This window comes from Carcharhinus amblyrhynchos, chromosome 4 (genome assembly GCF_965287045.1).
Source record: "Carcharhinus amblyrhynchos chromosome 4, sCarAmb.v2.hapA, whole genome shotgun sequence".
In the NCBI taxonomy this organism is placed as follows: Eukaryota; Metazoa; Chordata; class Chondrichthyes; order Carcharhiniformes; family Carcharhinidae; genus Carcharhinus; species Carcharhinus amblyrhynchos.
In genome coordinates, this window is record NC_137327.1 from 70,153,480 (window position 1) to 70,162,841 (window position 9,362).

The 9,362-nt window shown below is 44.5% G+C and overlaps 1 long non-coding RNA gene across 1 annotated transcript in view; it reads right to left on the reverse strand.

Annotated features, from left to right (window-relative positions):
• The window catches only part of LOC145342101 (uncharacterized), a 162,948-nt gene extending 153,586 nt beyond the window's left edge, over nucleotides 1-9,362 (reverse strand). The window contains exon 1 of the long non-coding RNA XR_013886509.1: nucleotides 9,280-9,362. This is a non-coding gene — a long non-coding RNA (uncharacterized LOC145342101). The remainder of the gene's footprint in view (nucleotides 1-9,279) is intronic.

Sequence of the window (9,362 nt, forward strand, 5' to 3'; positions counted from 1 at the left end):
GTTAAGCACAGGTTAAAGAGGTGTGAATTGTCTCCAGCCAGGACAGTTAGTGAGATTTTGCAAGCCCAGGCAAGTGGTGGGCGTTACAGATAGTGTCACATGTACCCAAGATCCCAGTTGTGGCCATCCTCGTGTGTGGAAGTTTGCATGAGGACAGCACGGGCACCTTGACAGTACCAGCACTTAGAATTGTGAGTCTAGGGGCGATCAGTGGGGGTGAGGGGTTCGGCTGCCACTCTGCATGGGGATCGGTCTGGGCTGGAGGGAGGGCAGCAATTGGGGCAGACTGGTGGGGCGCTGGTCTGCTGGGGAGGGCTGCCTCCCGAGAGAGGGGGGATCTGTCATGGTGAGGAGTGCAGGGGCGGGTGGTGGACTGTTTATCGGGGTGCTCTGGAATGTGGAGAGGTGGGTCAGGGATGGCCTGGGAATTGTTGTGGGACTCCGATCGGGCCTTGGGGGGTGGAAGGGCAGCACTGTGGGCGTTGAATGAGGCAAATCATTTGTGGCAAGAAACCTGGCAATCCTTGCAACTCATTACACCCTACCCTGGCATTCAATCACCTGGCCAGTTCCATAACTCTCTCTGAAGAGATTTTGCTCTTAATAAGTAACTTCTTTTGTATGATTGGGCTGTTTATCCCACAGACCATCCTGGCTCTTAGATTGCCAAATGAAATTTGTATCCCTTCATAATGATTGAGGGATGGGGATTAAAATGATTTTTCACAAGCTCCACAGTATAGTCAAAGACTTTGGGTGAGATCTTACCATCATTCGTTAAGGCAGGATAAGAAGTGAAAAATTGGGTCTGCACCCGATTTTCTTAACTTTCATACATTTAACTTGTCATTAGTGAGCCTGAGCCACAATAGTCTGGGCTCACTTCCCTTTGTCCCCACGCTGGTTGAGGTCCTCACTACTGAGGATCACGGACAGTCTGCATCAATGGGGACCAGATGTGATGGCCTCACCAGTAGGGATCAGAGGCCATTGAAGCCCTCGGGGAGGTCAGGGCAGGGCCAGGCAGTGGGAATGGGAGGCGGTTTACTGGCCAGGCAACGATCAGGAACAATCAACTGGGCCCGTGATTGTGAGGAGGGCAATGTTCGGGATGGTGATCGGGGCAGCGATCTGGTGCTTAGAGGGAGGGGTTTGATCTGCTGGAGCAGCGATCTGGTGAGGGAGTGATATTTGACACAGCGATCGGGGGGGGGGGGGGGAATGTCGATTGGCTGGCACAGTGAACTGGAAGTGGGGGGGTGGGGCACTGTCTTGGCAGGGTGACAGATCTCCCCATACAAAGTATAGTGGGAGATTGGGCCATCTGTGCAATGGCTCCCTACAGCTCAGCATTTGGCCTCATGGGCTCCACCCAACCCACTACAGCCCAGATTCACATTATGGCCTCTGCATTGCACACATTGCCACAAATTACCATGACTTACCCCTCAGACATAGTTTTACACATAGAATATTTTTGAGAAAATTTCACCCTTTGTGATGGAGCATTTGCCTATGTTGAACACTAAATCTGTGGGCCACAGTCAGTAAGCAAAATAATCTTCATCTTTTCTTCAACTGTTATTTTATTTGCTATAAAGAAGTAACACACCCTTTCTATATAATGTTCCCAATTGTCCACTTTGAGGTCAAGTGGCTCGACCTTTCCAATCAAAGTCATTGTCCGATGTGAATGCACCTTATTACTTCATATTTTTGATGCTCAAGACTCTTCCCTCTCTAACTGCACACTGCAATCCCCGATAACTTAAAGTTTTTCATATCACCAACGTGATGGATTGGGGTGAGTCAATTTGGTTTGAATAAACAAAGGCTTCACTGTCAACAGTAAATAATGATATATACTAAAAAGGTCAGACTGAAGTATCTATTGCACTGAATAACTCTCTTCCCAGGCTCCAACTGCGGGACTTTCCTCGACCCCGGGTAGTACCCGCTTCCTGATTGTCAAAGCTGGAAGCTGAACCAATCCAGAGGGTCCAGCCTGATTGCATGGCCCTCAGGTAACACTCTCTTAAAGGGCCATACTACCACACAATATAACATTGATACCTGGACCACTCAATACAAAAGCTCAGACTAAATGTTGTCTGATCATTCCTAATTTTTGTCCTCGCTGCCCCATGATTGAGCCAAAGTTTGACATTTTTCTGGATGAAATTCATGTGATGGGTTAGGGTATTGCAATCCTTGCTGAAATATTAACAACTAGGATAAAAGCACATTACTCTGGATACTTTTTCTAAGTTTTTTTTAGTGTCACATGTAGGCTTAAATTAACACTGCAATGAAGTTATTGTAAAAATCCCCTAGTTGCCACACTCAGGCAGACTGCAAAGTCTGGACATAGTGACCCAAGCCGGGACTGAAACCCAGGTCCCTGGTGCTGTGAGGCAGCAATGCTAACCACTGAGCCACCATAATGCCCAGATACTAGAATCGGAAACAAAAACAGAAAATGCTGGAAAATTTCAACAGGTCTGACAGCCGCTGTAGAGACAGAACACAGCTCACATTTCAAGTCTGGATGACCCTTTGTCCGAGCTGAGGATAATTGGAATGTGGGTGACTCGATGGCACAGTGATTAGCTTTGCTCTCTCACAGTGCCAGAGACCTGGGTTCGATTCCTGGCTTGGGTCACTGTCTGTGCGGTGTCTACGCGCTACCCCTATGTCTACTGTGGGTTTCTTCCAGGTGCTCCAATTTCCTCCCACAGTCTGAAAAACATGCTGGTTAAGAATAAATTCTTCTTCAGTGTATGCAAATAGGTGCCAGAGTGTGGTGAGTAGGGGACTGTCACAGTAACTTCACTGCAGTGTTGATGCAAGGCTTTTCATGGCAGTAATAAAGCAACTTTACATATGATGAGATTCACACTGATCTTAGGGGTGTTGGGGAGGGTGGCGGAGAGGGTGGGGGTGGTGGTGGCAGTGTTGGAACAGTAGGGGTTGGTTAGAGGACCAGTGATAGATGCAAGGGTGAGATTAACAAAGGTATCATGAAATAAAAGACAAAAAAGGGAATGTAAGTGGTGGTAATCATGGCTAACAACAGTGCTGATAGTGACCATTAAGAGATCAGAATGTGTAAATTGCAGAATAAACATAAGGAGAATGTCAAAGGATAATCTGAGACAGATAACTGGTGGCCGGGGTGGGGGAAAAAAAAACCATGAAAAGTATGAGTTAAAAAAAAGGAAAAGGAATTGAAAAATGAATCAACGGAAGAAATGAAAAGCAATATATAAAAAGTATATGAAATAAATGTCCTTGGCCTGTTGCAGTGAAACTCAATGCAAACTGGAGGAACAGCTTCTCATGTGGGCAGCACGGTGGCACAGTGGTTAGCACTGCTGCCTCACAGCACCAGTGACCCAGGTTCAATTCCAGCCACAGGTCACTGTGTAGAGTTTGCATATTCTCTTTGTCTACATGGGTTTCCTCCGGATGCTCCAGTTTCCTCCAAAGATGTGTGGATTAGGTTGATTGGCCATGCTAAATTCAGCCTTACTGTAAGGGGCATTAGCAGGGTAAATATGTTGGGTTATGAGAATAGGGCCTGGGTGGGATTGTGGTCGGTGCAGACTCAATGAGCCAAACGGCCTCCTTCTACACTGCAGGAAATCTGTGTATCTATGTTCTGACTGGGCACTTTACAGCCTTCCAGACTGAACATTGAGTTCAAATACTATGAACTCGTTTCCTCCAACTTCATCCCATTTCCATCATATTTTGAAATTTAGTTTTCATTTTTTGGAGACATATTTTCATCTCTTCCACTGATTCATTTTCAATTCCACTTTTATCACAAACAAACAAAGTGCTGGAAAATTTCAGCAGATCTGACAGCATTTTTGGAGACACAACAAAGTTTTGATTCAGATGAAGTGTCATCCAGACTCGAAACATTAGCTCCATTCTGTCTCCACAGATGCTGTCAGACCTGCTGAGATGTTCCAGCATTTTCATTTTTTTTGCTGCAATATTAACAAAGTCTGCCTCATGAAAAAGACTGAATATGTTATTGAATGACAATCACCACTGGATGACCAAACTGCTTCTATTTACCAGTAGAATAACAGAGCTCCATATCTCTGTGCAGGACCGCTTCAGGAATGCCTGTGTTTGGAGTCCTCCATCATTTGGACAAGATTGTTAAGTGGTGCCAAGCCATAGCCCCTTTTCACAGCATTTGCTGTCGTACTCTAGTAAGTCATCATTCAGCAACAGAGGGGAAAGCTTTGGGACACTGAAATAATTTTCCCTTGTGTTAATTAATGGGAGTGAGTGAAATAAACAGGAACATGTGGTACAGTTGCATCAGGTCAGGATGGAATGAATTGTGGTGGCGAGAGGGGGTCAATGTGAATGATTGGGGTACCACTTGTAACATTACTTGGAAGTTAGATATGGTTTTTATCTGTTTAATATTTCCTGGATTACTGTCCAGGGAAGTATGTTGGATTGCTCCCAAATCATTGACTCTAACTCAGCATTGGAGATATTTTCAGGGGGTGCTGCTCATTCAAGTTTACAGCTTAAATTCATAGACAATTCCTGCAGGTTTCTTGAATGGGATTTTACAGCCTTGCTGAAGCAAGACAGGAAACTATTCCCCCAAGGTCAGAGATCTGTTGTCGGACCCACGCCCTCTCTGATTCCATGGCGGGCAAGGTGGTAGAGTTCCGGCGATTGTTGGGACCGCCAAGGGATCCCATGGTGCATCTGGTCTACAGCAATCTGGAGATCAGAAAATCTAGGTTGATCAATCTGTTTTCGGAACTCAAACCAGTGCAAAGCATTCCCCCTGATGTGAGTCTATTCGAGTTGAAATTCCAGAGTTCCTACCATATTGAACTTTCTGGAAATTAGAATGAGAAAAATTCAAATGGAATGTCAATTTTTAAACAGAATTCAGTGTCGCAGTGAATTTCTACAATAATTTATTTTTCAGATAAATATCCTTGGAAAAGGTATTGCTCAATTGTTGGAGTTTTCCACTGCTCCTTTGTGCTGGATGAAGTGGGAGAATCTTGATGTGAGTTCACACTGTGATTATTTCAATGTTGCTGTTCTGGGCATTGTTTGAAAAGAAAAGACCCTGGGTAATGTTCAGTGCTGTGTCAATCACTTCCTTTTCTCACTCTGTCATCTCCTTGTTGATAGCGCACATTTAGCGTGAATTCTCCCATGATCCTGTCAGTGGTTCAATGGTGAGCAAACAGGGGAGAATTTGGCAGGAGTGCAAAAATCGATTTTGACTCAATGTGAATTTCCTAAGGGGTCTTCCACTGATGCCCATCATAACGGATCAGAAGACCCCCAGGAAACTGGCACAAAACCCATTCATATCCTGCCCATGGATGAAGCTTGGACTAGAATCCTCCACCACACCAAATTCTCCATGATACCAGCAAGAAAATACACTGATCCAAAACACATCTGGAACAAAGTGGCATGCAGATGTTGGGACTCACCTGCCCTGGGTTACATCCGGAATTTGGGATAGATGCTGCAGGTCAAAAGATAGGATCCATAGAATGCTAACAATGTGGAAGGAGGCCATTCAGCCCTTCAAGGCTGCATCAGCTCTCAAAGTAGCATCTTACCCCAGCCCCACCTCCCTGCCCTGTGCATTTACCATGGCCAATACCCCAAATCTACACATCTTCAGGCACAATTCAGCATCTCCAATCCACTTAACCTCCACATCTTTGGAGTGTGTGAGGAAATCAGAGCACCCGGAGAAAACCCACGCAGACACGAGGAGAACATGAACATTCCACGCAGACAGTGACCCAAGCCAGAAGTCGAATACAGATCCCTAGTGCTGTGAGGCAGCAGTGCTAACCACTAAGCCAATGTGCCACCCACATGTTATAAAAGGTTCTCTGAACATTTAAATACCTTGTGTTCACTTTGACATTAAAAAGAAAAAAAAAGAGGAATATGCAGAGCTATCGAAGGATCAATGAAGCTGAAGTTTGGAGAGGTGTTTCTGGATGTGTTTTGTGTGTGGTGCCTGAATATCTGACAATCTCACCACGCTTTTGTTGTATTCTTCCCATTTCTGACAACATACCTCTGCGAGCCAGCATTTTAAAACACTGGTGTAATAGAAAAACAGATGGCTGTGCTGATGAGTGAAACAGGATTTGGGAATGGCTCTCTGCAGATGCCAGCAGCTCCAGGTTTCCCTTTAACCTCATACATTGCTATCAACTCAACTTTGTGTTTTGCTCTGAGCCATTGAATTTCGATTGTATGCTGTCAACCTCACCAGTGAGACTGTAGCCAATGTAAATAAATATGATGTTTCTGAGCAATCGATTCAGCTGAAATAAAGTGGAATGGTTTGTCTCAGTGAAGTGTGCTGTGTTACTGAACGGGTTGGGAACCACTGGTCCAGGTTATGTGAAGTATTTGTGATTTGCTAAGTTCACATCCAGAGGGAATGCTTCCCACTTCCTGTTATGTTGCAGTAAGCTCATTTCACATATTAATCTACTTTTGAATCTCTGCCAGTTTTAATTCTGAGTTTCGTTTTACCAGAAACATTTTGCAGTTGACAAACTTACAAATACATGCTGGTGGAGTTTGCATTTCAAACATGTTGTTGTTCGTCCATTGTCATCAGAGGACCTCGACACCATTAATCATTTTGAGGCTGGTTGCAGGATGTCTGAAGATGATTGATCAGGCCAATTTGGGCATGGAATGTCCTGGCACATATTGGACAGACTTGTGTAGACACTGTAGTTTTTGTGTTCGTGGCTCTGGACTTGCGCAGCTCGCTCTTAAGTTGTGCTTCAGCAATGCACCTTGCTTCGTAAGCTTGACAGCCTTTGTGGATGAGGCAGCGCCAGGTAGGGCGGTTTTGTACCAGCATTTCCCAGGTGGTCGTGTCTATGCCAGGTGACTTCAGGGAGGCCTTGAGTGTGTCTTTGAAACGTTTCTTCTGCCCTCCCTGCAAGCGTCTTCCAGCAGAGTGTTCCCCAAAAAAGGAGCTGCTTGGATATGCGGTCGTCTGGCATATAGATTACATGATCTGCCCACCAGGTCTGCGCTCTCATCAGCAGCGTGTGGACTGATGGTAGACTTGCTCTAGAGAGAACTTCAGTGTCTGGTACTATGTCTTGCCATCTGACGCTTAAATGTTCTGTGAAGGCAAGTCATGTGGAAATGATTGAGCTGTCTTGCATGCCTTTGATACACAGTCCACATTTCACAGGCATACAGGAGGGTAATGAGTACTGCGGTGCTGTGGACCTTCAGTTTTGTTGCTGGGCTGATTCCTCGACGTTCCCATATAGTGGAGCTCAGTCTACCAAAAGCAGAACTTGCCTTTGCTATTCTGCAGTTAACTTCTGCATCAATAGTCACTGCTTAGGAGAGGGTGCTGCCAAGATAAGTGAACTGGTCCGCTGCCTGTAGTTTCTGCCCGTTGATTGTTATTATGGGTATTGTGTACAGTGCATGAGGAGCAGGCTGGTGCATGACTTCGGTCTTTTTAAATGTTGATGGTGAGTCCAAAGTTGTCACAAGCTGTGGAAAATTTGTCCATGCTGACTTGCATCTCTGGCTCTGAGCCAGTATACACAGTAAGAAGTCTCTCAACACCAGGTGACCAGCCTGCTCCTCATGCACCGTACGCAATCAAAGGGCAGAAACTACAGGCAGTGGACCAGTTCACTTACCTAGGCAGCACCCTCTCCCAAGCAGTGACTATTGATACAGAAAGTTAACTGCAGAATAGAAAAATCCAACCAATTTATTTGATAGTAAACTCACAAGCTTTCAGGGTTTGCCCCTTTGTCAGGTGAATGGAGAGTTCCGGCCTCAGACAGAGCATATAACAGCACAAACAGTTTACAGTAATCTCACAGGATTCTCCACCATCCAGTCCTCTGGCCATCATGCAATCATGGAACTGGCGTACCATCTGAATGAATTTAGAGAGGCAGCCGAACTTTGAATGATCCTCCACAGGCCTTGTCGGCTTAGTGTCGAAGGCTTTCGCAAGGTCAACAAAGGTTATGTAGAGCTCGCAATTCTGCTCCTGACACTTCTCCTGAAGTTGACATGCAGCAAAAATCACATCAATAGTCCCACAACCATTGCGGAAGCCACACTGACTCTGGAAGCAGACCCAGCTCCAGATGAGTGATGACAATTTAGCAGGACTCTTGCAAGGGATTTGCCTTGGGTAACTGTATGGAGTTTATATGTTCTCCTTTTGCATGTCCCACAGTTCAAAAATGTGTAGGTTAGGTGGATTAGCTAAGTTTCGCATAGTCTTACAGGGATAGGGCCTGGAAAAAAATGCTCTTTCAGAGAGTTAGTGCAGACACAATGGGTTGAATGGCCTCCTTCTATACTAAAAAGATTCTCAGGTTCTATTAAAGTTATTTTATTAATACACAGTAACTGTACTGGTTAGGGCATGGGTTTGTACTCATAGTAGATTTAAAAAAATGTCTCCCCCACCCCCACCCCCCTCCAGAGAGGGCGAGATACTGAAGCTGTGATGTTATCTGTTGGGTTGATGAGAATTTATTTGCTCAAAACACTGGCTTTTTTTTCACAAAGACTGGAACAGTTCATGTTCTGGGTTAACAAACAATGAAAAAATGAGGACTCCCATGACACACCCACCTTCAAGATTCTATCTTCGCTTCAAAAAGCAAGAAATCTCCCTGTGAATAAGTATCAACATTAATTCAAATACTTTACAACACATCACTCATCTATTTGAAATGAAAAGCTCAACAGCTCCTTTAGAAATCTCTCTCGTCTTTAGCTCTAAAGGTGGAAAATACATGGATCTGGAAACTTTAGGAGAGACTAGAGAAATTTACAACTTCAATTCCAATGTTTGAAATATTGCTTTTCAACAAACATAACGACAATACTGACTGAAGATTTTGAACATTAATTTGATTAGCTTACAACCCATTCTTACACACCCCTGTCAAATTGTTTTTAACACCATTAGATCACAGATAGAATAGCAAATGTCTCCACAGTTTCAATGACACGGAAAACATTTATTACACTTGGTAAACAATTTTATTTTTACTGGCTCCTGCAGCTCCTCTCCCTCCTCCCCGCAAAATCAGAGAATAAATATTTTTGCAATCCATTCAATTTTACAGTTACCCATATCGATAATATAATTTTAAAGCTAAGATTTTTCTATCATTGAGATATTGAATTGGTTTAAAAGTTGGGATCTCACATCACTTGCCCTGTCCTTACCTGTGCTGATTGCCAGATGTATAACCGTTCCTCCTTCTCTATCCCTCTCGTCTGTCTCTGCTCCTTCCTTCCCGTTCACTCCC